Here is an 18520-nt window from a genome sequence, read left to right on the forward strand (position 1 = left end):
TATTCATTTTTATATTTATTTTATTTATTTATTTATTATTTTATTATTATTTATTATAAAGTATTATAACATTAAAAGAGTTAAACATTTGCCTATTTTCTTTCACCTAAAATGCGGGGACAGGTGGGGGGTGGGGGGACGTTACTTTAATATAAGTGAAAGCATTCGGAGAGCTCCTGAGGATATCGTGAGATCCAGGTGCTGGGCCGGGCCTTTGGAGTCCAACTTACTAAAACTGGCCCTGGTCTTGGTGTCTTTGTTTCCCTAGTCCCAAGTCTGTTTACAACCTATACTCAAGACACTTATTCTTAAGGAAATTAAAAGTCCAGACCCCACTACTCAAAAAGAAAAAAAAAAAAAAAACTAGTTAAGAATCAAATGAAAGAGGAGATTCAGAAGGAATTTATAAACTGTGAGTTCTAACTTCCTGTAGGGACTGATACAAGGGATCTTTGTGAGTTCAAGGCCAGCCAAGTCCACAGAGAGTTCTAGAGGAGCCAGTGTGGTAGAGAGACCTTTTCTCAAAAACAAAAACAAAAACAAAACAGAAATACCTGAGAGTCTAGACAAACTGGGGCAAGGAAGGAGATATCCACTGGCGACCTGCAACTAGCATTTCTTGCAGAGAAGGAAGCGCACCACAACTGAGGATAGCATTGATTTGGGAAGCAGAGAAAAACGGTGTCTTCCTCAGGATTTTACAAAACTCAAGCCTGTGCAGTGCTCGCCCCTTGGATCTGGACAGCTGTCAGAGAGTCAGCAGGAAAGAGGAATAAACATATGTCAAGACGCAGGCAAAAGCTGATCCGCAGGCCAGCACCCACCAGATGGCGGTGTGTCAACGAGAGTCTGACAGAGATTCTGCGAGCTCCTGTGCCGGTGCAGGAGCAGAGAAACTGTTCCGATTGCTGGTGACAACATTTCTTCTCATTATCTAATGAGGATTGTTTTTTCCTTAACAACAAAGAATAAAATAGTGAGCCCATTACTATATTCTTTGTCCACAGTAAAAGCTATGAACTGGGGTGGGGAGTTATGACACATAAACAACCCTGCAATAGGCGTCATGTTCCAATTCGATCATCAGCATTGTTATTGTGGATGACAAACAGCACTGAATGGACCTTCCAAATGTTCTGAGTGATGCTGTAAATTGTACAGACAGCCCAGGCTAGTAACCATTCCAAGAGTATTCTCTGTGAGGATAAGAGCCTTGCTATGTCAAAGGTCAATACTCACCAGCCAAGCAGTTTCCATCCTTCCCCCAGCAGCCAAGGACTTGCAGAGAACTGCTGCACAGCCCATCGTACTTGCCTGTGCAGTCTGCCAAACAGCCACAGGAACGGGAGCCTGGCTGTTAGAGCCCTGGTCTCACTGTGCTAAGGCTGCCATAGCAACCTGCTGCACACTGAGTGGTTTACACAACGCAGACTGATTCCTCACAGCAAGAAGGCTGCAAGTCTAGGCTGGTGGGATTGGCTTCTGAGATCTCTCTTCAGCATATGGAGGCCACCACGTTTCCCTTGCTTTTCCCACAGAACTTCCTCTATGCTTATCAGTGGTGATTTCCTCTTCTTGGAAACCCATCAGGCTGGGTTAGAACCTACGCTAATGACCTCATGCCTCCAAATCTGGTCAGATCCTATGGTGCCAGGGCTTAGGCTTCAGCACATAAACCCTGGAGGGTCTCAGCTAAGCCTGTGACAGTAACACTCAGACTCTTATAAAGATGCTCTTACTGACTGAGTGGGCTGTGTGCTGCTGCTAACTAAACAAGACACTTTCTAGACCTCAGGATGCCTGGCTATAAAACTGAAGTGGCTGCTTACATAATCTCTATGGTTTCACTCTGTGGATCACTCCAGTATGACTTTTGCAAAACAAAGAGCAGGGTGATTTCCCAACCAGCCTCAAAGGACAATTGTCTACTTGCATGGAAATCAGTATGTCTGCTCACTCATGTCTTCAGGGAGTCACATCTGTAAAAATGCCTTTATTAATTCAGGAAGGCCACGCTCAGAATAAAACGCGGTAAGAATGTACGTTTTGTAATTTTTCAGTATTTGAAGAAAAATACACCTAAGGACCCTACAAGTAGTCCATCTTCTGGAAGCTTCCCAGTTGCCTCACCTCTTCATTGTCTTAGATTTATTTACTTTATGTGTGTTTTGCCTTCATATATGTATGTATACTACATGTGTGCCTGGTGCCTGAACAGGTCAGAAGAGAGCATTTTATCACCTAGAATTGATGTTACAGATGGTTGTGAGCCACCACATAGGTGCTGGAGATTAAACCAGGATCCTGTGCAAGAGCAAGTAGTGCTCTTAACCACTACGCGTTCTCTCCAGTCCCCATCCCATCTTCTTCCGTGCGTCCCTGCCTGCCAGCGTGGCATTCTGCGTTCATGGATGAACCGCTCCCCATATCCACCCCTGCTGTAGTTCTTCAGGGCAGTTGGCGTCATCAGTGATCGACTCAAATGTTACCTCCTCCATAAAACCATCTTCACATCCCCGGAGAAATCTGTCTGCCTTCCATTCTCTCCCTAAGACCTGATGTACACTGAGGTAACAAACACTGAGTGTGTCCCTTGTCTGAAACGCTCGTGACCAGAATTTTTTCGGAGTTTTTCTGTATTTTAGAGGAGGTACACAGATATAATGAGATATCTCAGGCACGAGACACACATCTAAACCCCAAGCCCATCTCTGCCTCTTTCACACGGTTATGGGTTGAAGAAGGAATGTTTGAAAGAGTCATATACACTGAAGGTTTGCTCTCCGATGCATCCATGTGCAGAGGTGGGGCTTTGGAGAAGTGATGGGTCCTGAGGGTTCTGATTGTTTTTTAAATTGTATTCATTTCTTCATAATTTCATACATATGTATTTTATCATAATTCTCCAATTATTCTTTCATCAATTTCCCCTTCCTCCTCCTAATAACCCCCCTTCTGCTTTCATGTCTTTTTGCATATGTATGTAGCCCACTGCACTTAATTAAGATTTCCTGCGTCAACATGAGTGAGGGGTTGCTAACTTGAGCAAGGATAACTTACCAGTGTCTACACCACTGAGGACTATGACCTTCTCTCTTTTAGCAACTGTCTTAGTTACTTTTCCAATTCTGTGAAGAGATACCATCATCAAGGCAACTTATAAAAAAAAAAGAGCATTTAATTTGTAGCTCACAGTTCCAGAAGGTTAGTCCATGACCCACATGGCAGGAAGCTGGCAGCAGGCATGGTACTGGAGCAATAACTAAGAGCTTATGTCTGATTCACAAGCAAGGGAAGGAGGTTGTGAGGGATGAAGGGAGGATGAAAGGAAGAAGAGAAGGAAGGAGGAAGGGAGGGAGAGAGAGACAGAGACAGACAGACAAACAGACAGACAGACAGACAGACAGACAGGGCATGGGCTTTTGAAACCTCAAAGTCCACTCCCAGTAAGGCACCTCCACCAACAAGGCCATGCCTTCTAACCTTTGCCACACAGTTCCACCAACTGGGGACCAAGCATCCAAACATATGAGCCTATGTGGACCATGCTCATTCAAACCACCATAGCAACCTTTGTGTGCCTATAGCTTCTCAGCACAGGATGGGACCTATGACCTTCTTTCCCATTCACGATAGAGTGTCAATGAGTCCAGTCCTGTATGGGTATCCAGTGAGGCTCTGGGTTCACAGGTACAATAACTATGTCATGTCAAGAAGACATTTCACAGTGCCTCTTCCCAACCTCCAGCTCTTATATTCCTTCCATCCCCACCTTCCCATTTCCACAACATTCCCTGAGCCTTGGAAGGAGTAATAGAGATGCCCTGTGTCTTAGTTGGAGTTTCTTTTTTTTTTTTTTAATACTTATTTATTTATCACATATACAGTGTTTTGCCTGCATGTACATCTGAAGAGGGCACCAAATTTCATTATAGATGGTTGGGAACCATCATGTGGCTGCTAGGAATTGAACTCAGGACCTTTAGAAGAGCAGCCAGTGCTCTTAACCTCTGAGCCATCTCTCCAGCCCCTTAGTTGGAGTTTCTATTGCTAGAATGAAACACCACCAACTTGCAGAAAGCAAGTTGAGGAGGAAAGAGTTTATTTGCCTTACATTTCTATGTTGTAATCCATCATTGAAAGAAGCCAGGACAGGAACTCAAACAAGGCAGGAACCTGGACGCTGAAGTTAACGCAGAGACCATGGAAGGGTGCTGCTTATTAGCTTGTTCATCATAGTTTGCTCGACTTGCTTTCTTATAGAACCTAGCATATAAAGTGAGAGTTTGGGGACCAGCTGTCCTGGCTTCCTCCTCTCTCTGTCTGTGGGATAAGCTGCTTGGCTCTACCACTTGGGACCTCCATCCACCATGGTGCTCAGCCTCACTGCGAGCTTGAAAACAAAGCGTACTGAAACTCCTAAAACCATGAGCCAAAACAGACCTTTCCTACTTAAGGTTGTTTCTCTTGAGGGGTTTTGTTTTGTTTTGTTTTTTGTTTTTGTCACAGTCCTAGAAAGCTGGCTAACATTTTTATATGCCTTATCCACACAATTTGAAAGTAATTTTGTGCAATGTATTTAGTTCACCTCTATCTTTACTGCAACCTGTCAAATGAGGTTGAAGGGAAATTTTCCACTTGTGGTATCAGTGTAATAGTCCAAAAACATTCAGGTTTGGACCATTTATTTATTTATTTATTTTGAGATTTCAGACTAAAATGTTCAACCTTCAGTCTCAGTCAGCAACTTTAACTGCCTTGGCCTATGCAGTTGTTCCTCTGAAATGTCTTGTGTTTGCTCCTTAGCAGGACTCTGATAGCCACTGTCCTCAAAGTTGAAGCCAACTCAATGTACCCAATCCAGACCTGGCTTTGATAAGGATAAGCTATCCATTTTCTGCAGGACTGAATGCTTCCTTTCTGCTGGAGGGAGTGCTAGCTTGCTGTTATCTTAGAATATTTAAAGAACACTGGTCATAGTGGCACAGACCTTTTTTTTTTTTTTTTAAGATTTATTTATTATGTATACAGTGCTCTGGCTGCATGTACACCTGCAGGCCAGAAGAAAGCATCAAATCGCATTATAAATGGTTGTGAGCCACCATGTGGTTGCTGGAAATTGAACTCAGGACCTCTGGAGGAGCAGTCAGTGTCCTTAACCTCTGAGCCATCTCTCCAGCCCGTGTGTGTCACAGGCCTTTAATCCCAGAGGCAGGTGATCTCTGTGAGCCAGCTTAGTCTACAAAGCAAGTCCAGGACAACCAGAGCTACACAAAGAAACCCCATCTCAAAACAAAACAAAACAATTACATTTTCCCCCAATTGCCTGAAAGAAAGCAAATTCACGTTTCATCATCCTACCACCTGACTGGGAAAATGCAGATGTGAAAACATGTATTTATTTCTATGTCCCCCCCTTTTTTTTCTGGAGAGATTTTTTCATCTACTTCAATTAAAAAGAGCTTCATAGGCTGCCAGGATAAATTATATAACTGGTAACTATCATTTTTGTTCCACTTTAATCATACTTTTTGTAGAAGAACACGTGTAGAGCATTTTAATGCAAAACTCATAGAATGGAAGCACATTGACATGAAATTTAAATGAAATAATTTTTCTTTGCTAGCTAAACTTAGTAACCCGAGTCTTATGGCTGGGACAGTCACATATGCAAAATAACATTAGTCTTAGACTGGTTTAGACGCTGTCAGGTTTCTAAGAATGTTTAACCATTGGGCTTTGGGTTAACTGAGGGAAGGCTGTGCACTAGGAAGGTCTTCGGTGTTTTCTGCTTCTAAACTTCACCCGTGCCTTTCTTTTTCACAAGCCCTTCTTCAGTGACATCTCCCTGATTTTATCCCTTGACTTCCCAAGTTCCCATTTGCTTTCCCCATCTCTCCACCTGTCATAGTTCCCAAATTAGTTTCAATTTCCCCAAAACATCTAATTTCCTACCTAACATTTCTCCACACTGCTTCTATGAAAGCTGGGCTGTCGTGGCCTCCAGTCCTGAAAAATCAGCCTTCTCTGACGGAGTCCTCCTCAATCCTCCAAGTGCGGTTTCAGTCCACTCGTAGGAACAGAACTTTGCTTGCAGAAAGGGGCTGTCAGCCCTGGGGTGACTGCACTGAAGCTTGTAGGGTAGTCTCCAGGCCTTTAAAAGATTGCTCATGCATTTCTCCTAGCGTTGGGCTGTTCCGTTTAGCTGCAGCTGCTCCAGTCACGAGGGGCCGGCAGCGGCAGGGTCGGCGGCTAGTGAAGTGCAGCGCTCACAGGTGTTCGCAATGAGTTTACCCCTCAATCTCAAGCCTTTTCTCAATGGGTTGACAGGAAAGTCAGTGATGGTAAAACTTAAGTGGGGAATGGAGTCCAAGGGCTACCTGGTCTCTGTGGACAGCTACATGAACATGCAGCTGGCGAATACAGAAGAATGCGTACATGGGGCATGATCTGGACATCTGGGTGAAGTTCTGATAAGGTGTAATAATGTCCTTTATATCAGAAGCATTGAAGAGGAGGAGGAAGATGGGGAAATGAGAGAACAGCATCTTTGGGGGGATTTTATATATATGTATGTATTTCTATACAATAAAGATTTTTTTTAAACTTGAAAATAAAATAAAATAAAAGATGGCTCATAAATAGGAGTGGCTTCCAGGAAGAACACCCTCATAATTATTAATAAGTATTAAGACATTTGTTGCTGAATGAAGTGAGGTATGTCTATAGGCCAAAATACTCAAGCCCAGGTCTGGGCAATATGGTGAGATCCAATCTCAAGAATAGTAACAATAATAGTACTGAGGAAGAGGAAGAGAAGGAGGAGGAAATGACTCAAGAGAGGTCAGTTGGGTAGTCAGCACTGTGAAGATTTGGGCAGACATTATGGGGTTTAGTTCAGCAATAGATTCAGCAATATAGCACTGGCCTGGCATGTGTGAGGCCCTCGGTTCAAGTCATAGAAAGTTAATAAAGTAGACCGAGTTCTGAGAGATGGGGACTAGCTTTTCAAGCTCTGTTGTGCAGCAAGGAGGCCATAGTCCATCCAGATGTATCATGTGTCTCAAACCTCGCTCCAGGAGTAGACTTCAAAGGTATATAAAGTTCAGAAATAGAAGGGCCCAGAGGATCTTAGAAACCTACAAGAAGAACATCATGATGGGTGGATCAGGGCCCAGGGGGGGTCTGCTCAAACGATTGCACTAACCAAGGACAATACAAGTATTAAACATCGAACCCCTACTCTGACCTAGCCAATGGACAGGACATTCTCCACAGTTATGTGGAGAATGGGGACTGACTCTGACATGAACTCGGGTGTCCCATATTTGACCACCTCCCCTTGGTGGGGAGCCCTGGTGGCACTCAAAGAAAGAATAAGCAGGCTACCAAGATGAGACTTGATAGCCTATGACCATATAGTGGGGAAGGAGAACCCCATGACCTAGGGGAGGGGAATAGAGTGCGGATGGGAGGGAGGGAGGAAAGGAGGATACAAGTGATGGGAGAACAATTAAGTTGTAATCTGAATAAATTAATAAAAAAAAGTTGACTATTTTAGTCTTTAAAAAATTTTTTTAAAAAGTACAGAAATCCCAGTTTTTTTTTTAAAAAAAATAAGCATTGCACATTGTATACATATTGTCAAACCATCTCATTTGTACCTCATAAACATATACTGTTAGTTTTAATTTTTTATTTAAAAAAAAAGGAAAATTCACTCAAAAAGTTTTAAGGCATTAGAGATGTTCAACACAGAAGAGAGAGCAATCCAAGTATCATATGGGAATACATGGCTGCCTTACTGTTTTACCTCAGGAGGTAAAGGAGGAAAAAAAAAATCACTACAAGTTAGAGAGAAGGATATTTCAACTCTACGTGTTGCAGTTGGTTGAATGACGTCCCCTGGAAAAGCTTCCATGTTGAAGGTTTGATCTTCGGCTCCTGCTGCTATTGAGAAGTGGTTAAGTCATGAGACTCTTGCCTAACCCATGGATCAATCTCCTGACAGTTCATAGCTTGATGGTGTTATTGGAGGCATAGAAACTTAAGGAGGCGGAGCCTACTTGGAGGAGGCATCATCCAAAGTGTGTCCCCAGCTCTTCCTGCTTCCTGGCTGTGCTGAAGTGAAGTAGCTCTCTGCCTCACCATTGCCCACACCTCAGCTCTGAAACAACAGAATGAGTCAACCGAACAAAGCCTTTAGAGTCATGAGCCAAACAATATTTTCTCCTTTAAAAAGTATTTGTGTCCGCTATTTGTCCTGACAATAAAAACTACCTAGCAGAGCATTTAAGACGTGCCTACTCATGGGATGGGCTAGCCCCTGAGTAAAGAACTTGCTCGTGACTAAACACAACCAAATAGGCACTCACTGGTCATCTGAAGAAACCATTTTTCTTTTTTTCTTTTCTTTTTTCTTTTGTGTGTGTGTGTGTGTGTGTGTGTATGTGTGTGTGTGTGTGGTTTTTTGGGACATGGTTTCTCTATGTTATCTTGGCCATCCTGGACTCACTTTGTAAACCAGGATGGCCTCGAACTCACAGCGATCCGCCTGCCTCTGCCTCCCAAATGCTGGAATTAAAGGCGTGCGCCACCACCGCCTGGCATTTTTCAAGAGGGAGATTTGTACAGCTATCATTCATTGAGCATTCTTTTTCCTCATTCTTTCCTTTTGAAAAAAGATATGTTTATTTCTATTTCACATGTATGAGTGTTTTGCCAACATGTATGCATGTGAATGGAATATTTTCCTTTAAAAAGAAGTGTGTTTGCTTGTGTGTATGTGTGTGTGTGGTGATTGCACTTGTGAGTGTGTGACTGCATAGAGGCCATAAGAGGATATGGCGGGCTTTATTACTTTCCACTGTATTCCCTCCAGGTAGGGTCTCTCCTGAACCTGAAGCTAGGATAGTGATCAGCAAGTCCCAGTGATCCTCCTGTCTCTGCCCACGACAGCACTACGGTTACAGGCACAGGTCTTCACACTTATGCAGCAAGTGCTCTTAATCACTGAGCCGTGTTCCCAGCCCCGTGTGTGTGTGTGTGGGGGGGGTGTGGGTGTTATGGGGTGTGTGTTTGTGGTTTGTGTAATGTGTGTGTTGTGTGTATGTGGTATATGGTGTATGTGTATGTGTGTAGTGTGTGTGTGTGGTGGTGGGGTGTATGTTTGTGTTTTGTATAATGTGTGTAGTGTGGTGTGTGTGTGTATATGTGTGGTGTATGTGTGTGTGTGCTGTGGTGTGTGTGTGTCTGTGTATGTGTGTGGTTGTGTGTATGTGTGTGGTTGTGTGTATGTGTGTGGTGTGTGTATGTGTGTGGTTGTGTGTATGTGTGTGGTTGTGTGCATGTGTGTGGTTGTGTGTATGTGTGTGGTTGTGTGTATGTGTGTGGTGTGTGTATGTGTGTGGTGTGTGTGTGTATGTGTATAGCATCTGTATGTCTTGGAGGAGCATGAGTTGTGGGCATGCGTGTGCCACATGTGTCAGAGGACTTTCAAGAGCGAGTTTTCTCTTTCCAGTGTGGGGTTCCAGGGACCAGACTTATGCAACAAGTGCTTTTTACCAACTGAGCCACTTCACTGGCCCTAAGTTTGCTTTTTATGTATGAAAAAAATGTCAGCAGCAATCTCATCTGTCTAAATTCCAGTGTTTAGGTCTCTGTCTGCTGGGGGAGAGCCTTCTTATCGCACCCAGAGCTGGAGGTTGGTTTTGTTTGTTTTGAGGCATTATTTTGTAATGTTGTACAACTAGCTGACCTCAAACTCATGATCCCCTGGCCTCAGTGTTGGGATTAGAGGCATGCACCATCACACCTGTCTTGAAATGAGAGCCTTAAGGAAAGAAAATTATGGCCGCCCCTTAGTAAAGTCAGATTTGTATGGCCTGAGATACTGTACTAAAACCCTTGGTGCTGCTGTGGGAGCCACCTGGGTAGAGAAAGGGACCTAAGTGTACTAAGCTAGTATTACACCACATCCAAAACAAGTGGGGTCCCTTTTCTCTCTGTGTGACTCCCCAGCTCCTCTCCTTCCAGAATCCGTAGATGAGCAGACAGCCACTAATGACCTCACTCTGCTAAGGCAGGTTGTCGGAGGACATGAGGTGTACGGGCCATGTTTGAAGGCCCAAGACCGAGGAGGACAGAGCTCTGGTTAGAGCAGGACCAAAGCCAAGCCCTGGCAGGTTGTTGCTGTGTGCTCAGTCACTCAGGGCTCCTCAGTGACGTGAGGTAAGAGACCTAGAGTTTCAGAGGGGTCTTTAGTCGTTTTGTTTACATAGGAAAGTCCTGACAGTACTCAAAGAACTGGGACAGCTTGTGCCATGTACACTGTGTTCATGTCACTCAATGGTTAATGCTGGCTCATTGCTCTGGGCTCTCTGTGGCTGCTCTCATTAGCATTTGCTCACAGTGACAACTCAAACACGAGCCTAGAAGGTCAACATCGCTTCTGCTTCCCTTCTCATCCCAGCCCTGTCTCTTGGGGCCAGGATGCTGATCCAGTACAGATGGGATTCCTTTGGCGGAAGTGACCCCCAGGCTCTGTCAGCGTCCTAAGGGGGAAATTTCATTTTGCTGTTTGCAGCGCAAACAGGATGCCACATCCTTCAAGCACAACAGAATAATGAACCTCCCGGAAATGCCAAGAAGTCCTTGAGGAGCTGAAACAGCCTTGATTCCAGAGAAAGGGAAAAACTGTAATAATGATATTACACTAAAGTAACCACTTAGAGAACTCAGTTGTTTTTACTTTTTTTTTTTTTTTTTAAGAAGCCCTGAAAGTAAAGCTCTGTGAAAGAGACACAACCCCAAAGGAGATCCCTTGAAAGAGTGCATGTTGCAACATTGTATCCAGATGACTCTAGCATAGGCTAACCTACTACGGAAGGAAGTGGGTAGGAGGCAGCGTTCACACCAGACAAGCGAAGGGAAATGTGCAGTTAATTTTAAACAGTGCTCTTGGGCTCCCTATTGCTCGAGCCACCAGACTACAGAGGAAAGGAAAATAACAATATTCTTTTAAAATAATATGTGCCAGTGCGAGAGAATTCTCTCTGCAGTCATGCAGACAATTCCCACGTGTTTACTTGAGGGCAGGAGATTCCAAAGGGAGTCCACTGATTCTCCAAGGAGTCATCTGTCTTACAGATGCAGGGCAAAGATGTTATTTGATCAAACTATTATAGAGATACCTGGTGTATCAGAAATTTCAATGCTGCTATAGGACAGGGTACCTAGGTGCATTGCAACACTCCAAAAAGGGAGCAGTATGTGGTAGCTCCCGAATTTAGATGAAAAGGCATTTTTTTGAGACTGGGCACTCTCTTTTCGCCCTGTGTCTAATGTATTATCTTCTGGCAGTCTCACTTGAGTTGATGTTTCCTCTTAGGTGAAACATCCTACACTAGTCCCAGAACCCAGACATCTCAACCACGTTAGTTATACTATTCTCTTTACCAAGTTAATCTCTTCTGCTGCCTCTGAGATGCCACAATATCTAGTCCTACGTACCTCTTCTCTTCCTTGGAATAAAGGTAAAGTAGTACCTGAGTGCCAGCCAAAGGAGGAACTGTCCTGAGCACTTATTCAGGTGTCCACAGCATCCATGGAGAATTGGTTCCAGAGCCCTGGGATACCGACATGCCCAGATGTTTGTATTCTGCCCTTAAGATGCCTTAGGATTGACACATAACCCACGCACAGCCTACCGTATAGTTTAGATTCTCTCTAGATTACATACAATGTGGGTGCCATAAAAAGAGTTGTTCTGTGGTATTATTTAGGGAATAACAACAAGGAAAAACATACTCCATACAAATGCAATGTTTTACTTAATTACTTATTCATTCATTTATTTATTTAAGACAAAATTGATCAGCCAGGATAGCCTCGAACTCTCTATGTAGCCAAGGATGGTACTGCACTTCAGATCCCCCTGCCTCCATCCACTCTGAGTGTTAAGATTATAGTCATGTTTTACCACAGCTGCCTGATGTGAAGCTGGGATTATACTGAGGACCTCATGCAGGCATTCTACCACCTCAGCTACAAACTGAAGGGCCCTAGCATGCCTGGCAAACATGGCGAAGGCAAGCCCTGCTCAATTCTCTTCCCTTTCCCTTGTAAGCTATAGATTACATCTCTAAAGTAACCATCAAGGTCATTCTGTTAGTGAGAATTTTGAAATTTTGGTTTCTTTCTTTTTTTAAATATTTCATTTAATTTTTAATTTATGTGCCTTGGTGTAGGGGTGTCAGATCTTGGAGTTACAGACAGTTGTGAGCTGCCATGTGGGTGCTAGGAATTGAATCCGGTTCCTTTGGAAGAGCAGGCAGTGCTCTTAACAACAGCCATCTCTCCAGCCTCTGAAATTTTGGTTTCTTAAAAAAAAAAAAAACAAAAACAAACCAAAAAAAAAAAAAAAAAAAAAAACCCACAGAAATATTATGGGAATATGTTTTCCTTTTAATCCCAGGTGAGGAGATAGAAGGTTGCTTCACAGCAGGTGACTATGGTTTGCCTTGTGCTCTAGCAGGGGCGTGGTTTTGCCATCTGCAAATAGTTTCTGCAAGTGTGTGACCTTTGGAACTCTTGGAACTTTTCAGAGGATATATAAATGCTAGGGCCCTGAGAGGCAGGGTTGCTGTTGTTGGCTGGCTGATGGTTGGATTCTGTTGGTTGGTTATGGTTTGTCAAGTCCTCATGTGCAAAAAACAAGAAGAAATTAGGTATCTTGTCTGCAAAGATCAAACTTTCCCCAAGAAACTCAATACCCCTAACCAGCAGGAAGTAGTCTAATGATAACATCTCCCCCTTTCCTCTCTATCCTTTTTTCTCTCCTATCTCGTGATAGAGGGTTAATAAAGGTGGAAAGGATGGAAGAGAGAAAAAAGGAACCCACAAAGTAGCTAACACTAGTTACATTATTCTTTTGTTGTTGTTGTTGTTGTTGTTTTGGCTTTTGGGTTTGTTTGTTTGTTTGTTTTCTAGACAGGGTTTCTCTGTGTAGCCTTGGTTGTCCTGGATTCACTTTGTAGACCAGGCTGGCCTCGAACTCACAGTGATCTACCTGCCTCTGCCTCCCAAGAGCTGGGATTGAAGGCGTGTGCCACCATGCCCGGCCTACACTATTCTCTTATTTGGACACTTTCTTATGCCAGGCTCATTCCTGCCTGAGAATGATTACCAAAGTCCAGCAATCAAAAGCCCCTTCTGGTTCACCTAACTGACATGCCCAATCAAAATACACCATCACATCCTAACCCATTCTAACACAAACCTCCCCTTTTTCTCTCCTTAAAAATCACACCTGCAAGCCGGGCGTGGTGGCACATGCCTTTAATCCCAGCACTCGGGAGGCAGAGGCAGGTGGATCGCTGTGAGTTCGAGGCCAGCCTGGTCTACAAAGTGAGTCCAGGATGGCCAAGGCTATACAGAGAAACCCTGTCTCGAAAAACCAAAAAAAAAAAAAAAAAAAAAATCACACCTGCAAAGCCATTTGCTGCTATTTTCTGCCTGAGTCAGAAAGCAGCTACTTTTAACTTAATAAAGAGCCTCTCTGTGAAAGCCTGTGTATGGGTGTGGTTTGTGCCTAATCGAGGGTCCAGGAGGGAGCCCCCCAATATTCAGATATTCTTCACATATAGCCAGGAGGGTCTCAAATTTGTAATATACCCTGAATGGTCTTGGACTCCTGATCCTTCAGCTTCTATTTCCCAAGTTTGGGACGACAGGAATGTGTCACCAGGACTAAAAAAAAAAATCAGAAGCAGAGAGATACTGGCAGTAAGACAGCCTGAGAACAGCCCAGCAAGGGGACTCCAGAGGCTGGTGTGGAGTGAGACATGAGAGGCAAAGGTGACAGAGGAGCCAAAGTCAATCCTAGGGTTCAGGCTGGAGACTTGGGTCTCTCTCTGCAGCTTCTGTTGCCTTCTCTGACATCTCTCCTGGGCTGCCTGGCACCCAGTTCTTCAGCTTAATTTCTATTCTTTCATTGTTTTCTGCTTTGTCTTTCCAATGAGCCAAAAACTGGAAGGGAAACAAGTTAAGAAGAAATGACTGGCATAAAATAATAAAAAAAAAAAAAACTCAAGAACTCAACCGGAAATAGAAACAGAAACCTTAAATTACCAACAGATATCTGTTAGATGCCAGGCACACAGCTAAGCAGTGGACACATAAATGGAGACATAGGTTAAAGTATATCAAACACACCTTGACAACAATCTACTGCATTAAGGTCCTGGAAGGCACTCCTCTCAAAATATCCTCCTGTTGATGCCGGAACTCTTGAAATTCTATACAATCTCCAAACAGGAAAGCTTGGAGAAAGCCACTCATATGCAAAAACAGAGTCAAAGGGGCTTGAATAATTGTTCTAATACGAGCTTGTCACTGGGCACAAACCCCAAGTCCTGAATTCCTCAAGGTTACACTTCTAGACTTTTCTTTGATAATGAAAATACTGAAGAAAAAGCACAACATCAATAGGGTTAAGACCTCTCCCTCAGTCCAATTCTCCCTTCATCTTCCAAAGGAAGGACTGCACAGGAAGTTTTCCCTGAGAGTTTGCTGACACTCACTGTAAAGTTTCTTCCTTCAGTGTAGGCAGCTAGGATGATGCTCCCAGGCTTTTCTCTAGGTGCCAAAGTAACACCCTCCTCAGAAACACCATCCTTTGGGCTGATGATCTACTTAGGAAATGGTCTTCAGGTCTCTTTTAACCCCCCTTCATCTCCCCCAGCCCAGGGAATGAAACCTCACTCAGGCTTCCAGCTTGTGAGGCAAGCTCTCTACACTGAACACTACCCCCAGCACTGTTTAAAAAAAAAAAAAAAAGTAGATTTTATGTTTAATAATTAAGGCAGAAAGATAAGGTAATAAAACAATAAGGTAACAGATGCCAGATATTATGTTGTAGAGGAGTTTATTAAATGAGCATGGGGAGAGAAGGAAAGGGAGAGGGGTACCCTACAGAGACAGAGACAGAGACAGAGAGCTAGAGACAGGAAGAGTAAGAATAAGAAAGATGAGAGAGAGAGAGAGAGACCACATGGAGGGTCTGTTCTTTTATATGGCCCCCATGGCAGGGAAGCAATGGCATCACAGGTAGGCAGACTGAAGCAGAACCCTAACAATAGGAGCCAGGCATGGTGGCATAGGCCTTTAATCCCAGAACTCAGGGAGACAGAGGCAGGCAGATAGATGTGAGTTCGAGGCCAGCCTGGACAGCCAAGGCTACAGAGAAACCCTGTCTCGACAAACCAAAGGGGAAAAAATGGGTTTCATATACACACTCAGGGGTCCGCACTGCCTTTGCCAGAACAGATGGTTTCCAAGTCACTGAATCAAACATCTTTAGCCAAAGGGCTGTCTATCTAGTCCAATGCATATTACCCATAAGGGCCTTAAATCCCTGACTGAATGACCATCCTGGCCAAAGTTACCCAGGGAATAATTAGAACAGTCACTCAAGGTTATTGCTTACTAGACTCCTGGTGGCTTAGAGTGTCAGTGTGGAAAAAGAATCCTAAATACAGTGACATTTTCAGAATCCAAAACTAGGACATTTAGCCTGACAACCCCTAGTGCCTTCCCAGAGACAGGGAAATGGTGATGTGAATTGGCACTGCCCCAGAAAAAAAGGATCTGTGGTCGTGACTGTAAGAAATTCCCCGGTCTGATCTACTCATTCAGAGTTGAGGCCCCTGACGCTGGGAGAGGCTCAGTGACTTAGCAGAGGAGGAGGAGGTGGGCAGAAATGTTTTCTGTTTTCTCAAGTCTCAAGGTTGAGTCAACAGGCGTAGGTGGGCAGAGGACAAAAAGGGGCCATTGTTCCAGGCACACTCCCTTAGATGGACTGGACTGACCCACAGTGCCTGCTGTAATCCAGAAAGGGTGTGGCTATCCCCTATGTACGAGAGACCACATCAGAAGCCAGATGAAAGTGAGGGTCTTACGGTCTTGCAGACCCAGGCAGTTAGGCAAAAATGCCTTTGGACAACTACACAGAAATTTTCATCAGAGGGTATCATCCCATGCAAAGTACCTGATATTCCCTAAGGTTTTCTCTTTTCCTCCAGAAACAGGATATTAAACTGACAAGACACAAGGCTAATAACCTCCCTGGCACACTAAATTCCAGTGTAAGGCAAGGCAAGAAGTCAAACTGACAGGAGTTTAACAAAATCTACATACGCCCTGCAATGTGCTGGGGAGCATACATATTTTTCAGTGGCTCCTCAATTTGCCCCTAACCCCGACTGCATGGAGCGTTTGACCTCAGTTTATTTTTAGTAAGAGAGGACACTAGGAAGAGTCAGCTCAAGGGCTCCTGGTGGGTCCAATTTCAGTTCGCTGCCTTGGCCAGGAGACTATTAATCTCTAAATCAACACTCATCCGTATTAAAACGTGCACCTCACGGCATCCCTTGAACAGGGTTGCTCTCTAAATTGGGAGCTGGGGCAGCAGATGGAAACCCTCCCATGGGGAACCCTACCTCTCCTCTATGCAAATGCACAATCTCCCTTGCTGATAGAGAAGTTGCTTCCTAGGAAACCAGTTTCCTCCCTATTGTCCGATGGGCTGCTAGGAGACACCCTGCTGTGTGGGGTGGGGCTCCTGGCCTGTGTACTCCACTAAGGGACACAGTGTTGCTGAGCCTGAGGTTTGGAAGATATGTGTTAATGGGAGTTGTGTTCCACTTTCCCGGTTTAGACATTTCTTTGCCCCCTGCTGCTTATTTTCCGTTTGTGGAGCTGCTTTGCAGCCTGCAAGGGCCTGGAGCTAGTGTTCCCAAAGCCTTGTGCTGCCCACGCTCCACCCACTATTAGCAGGACTCAACAATTATTTCATTCATTACTTCGTTCATTCATTGCCTTTAAGTTTGTTTCCAAAGCAGTGTAACCCGCCAGTTGAGTTCATTCTCTATCCCGCTGGCAAAGAGTCTGGCTAGGAGGTGAATGGCCCAGACTGCAATGTGCTCCCAAATGGGAGCGCTTTCCTCTGTTCACTGTCTGCCTCAACCGTCAATCCAGTCCTGAATGAGAGCAAGCAGCAGCGAACTTGAGATGAGCTAATAAAAACCTGATCTGCCTGATAGCATCTTCTTTAATTATTTAGAGGAAGGGACAGGCTGTTTAAAAACACTTCCTGTTCTAGTTCTTGGGCTGAAACTCTGAGAGTCGGCGACAGGTCGTAGAGCAGGGAGTAGCAAGGGTTTGGCACTGTGTAGAGGCTGCGACAGGAAAGACGCTCCGGGCCTTCCTAATGCTGCCACCCTTTCCTACAGTTCTTCAGGGCATGGTGACTCCCAGCTATCACATTGCTTTCGTTGCTACTTTGTACTTTTGCTACTGTTATGAATCGTAATGTAGACATCTGCATTTTCCGTGCTTTCCTGTGATCTTAGGCGACCTGTGTAGAGCCTGTGAATACAGAGGAAGCGTGAGAGTTGGAGTCAGGTCCAAGGACTGTCACTAGTTGTGTGACCTAGGACAAGTCCTAAACTTCATCCTCACCTACAAAATGTACTGTCAACTAACTGATAGAGGTCATATGAAGACGAAATGGGGGGGGGGGGGGGGGGGGGGGGGGGGGAGGGGGAGGATATAGCTGAAAGAGCTTACCAGGGACCTAATACATGGTAAAATGTATTTCTGATAAATGTGTGTGCGCGCGCACACACACACACACACACACACACACACACACACGCACAGTCTTATAGATGAACAGGACACTCAATCAATAGAAGAAATGAAGCCAACAGAGTGACTACCAGAGCACCTGAACCATTCTCACAATGTTTCTGGTAGATTTCTATCTTTTTAAAGCTTTATAGCCAGGATATGCACTTGAATCCCTCATACAAATTTAATGACCATGTACTTAATTAGGATTAGACACAATGTTCAGGGAGATTCTGGGCACCTCAGTGGAAATTCACAAAAGGAAACCCTGGAAACAGGGCAGTAGGAGGGAGACATGAAGATGCAGGCTGCACAATGGTGTCTGCTCACAAATTTACCTGGTAAATGTGGGCTTTAACCATCAGCTCCTTTCCTGGAAGAGAAAACACTGATCAGAGAGAAAAAGAAAACAGAAAGGGTTGATGGAGCTGGACTTGCCTTGGTCTGTTATGAAGCTAACAAAATATTAACATCTGGCTAAGTTTATAAACAGTAGAAATACATTCTCACATGTGGGGGCTGGGAACTTTCAAGGCCAAAGAGCAAGCAGTACCAGATGTCTGCTTTAAAGATGGAGCCTTGTTGTTCCACCCTCAAGAGGGGACACAAACCATCTCCATATGACGAGAGGGATGGAAGGGTACGGGAGCTTAAGCTAGTCCCCTCTAGTCTTTTCATTAAGTTTGAGTCCACTCTAGAAGGTCATGGTACTTAGGGTCTAACCCCTTAATACTGTAGAACTAGGGCTGGAGTGTCAACATGACGTTTGGAAGGGGCGCAGGCATTGAAGCAGGGTACAACCTGAGAAATTAACAGGAGAGGAAAACAA

At 44.3% G+C, this 18520-nt stretch overlaps 1 pseudogene; it reads left to right on the top strand.

Moving 5' to 3' along the window:
- Nucleotides 1–6280: 6280 nt before the first annotated feature.
- The window catches only part of LOC127198770 (small nuclear ribonucleoprotein F-like), a 42981-nt pseudogene continuing 30741 nt past the window's right edge, over nt 6281–18520 (top strand).

The sequence above is a fragment of the Acomys russatus genome, chromosome 14 (assembly GCF_903995435.1).
Source record: "Acomys russatus chromosome 14, mAcoRus1.1, whole genome shotgun sequence".
Classification (NCBI taxonomy): Eukaryota; Metazoa; Chordata; class Mammalia; order Rodentia; family Muridae; genus Acomys; species Acomys russatus.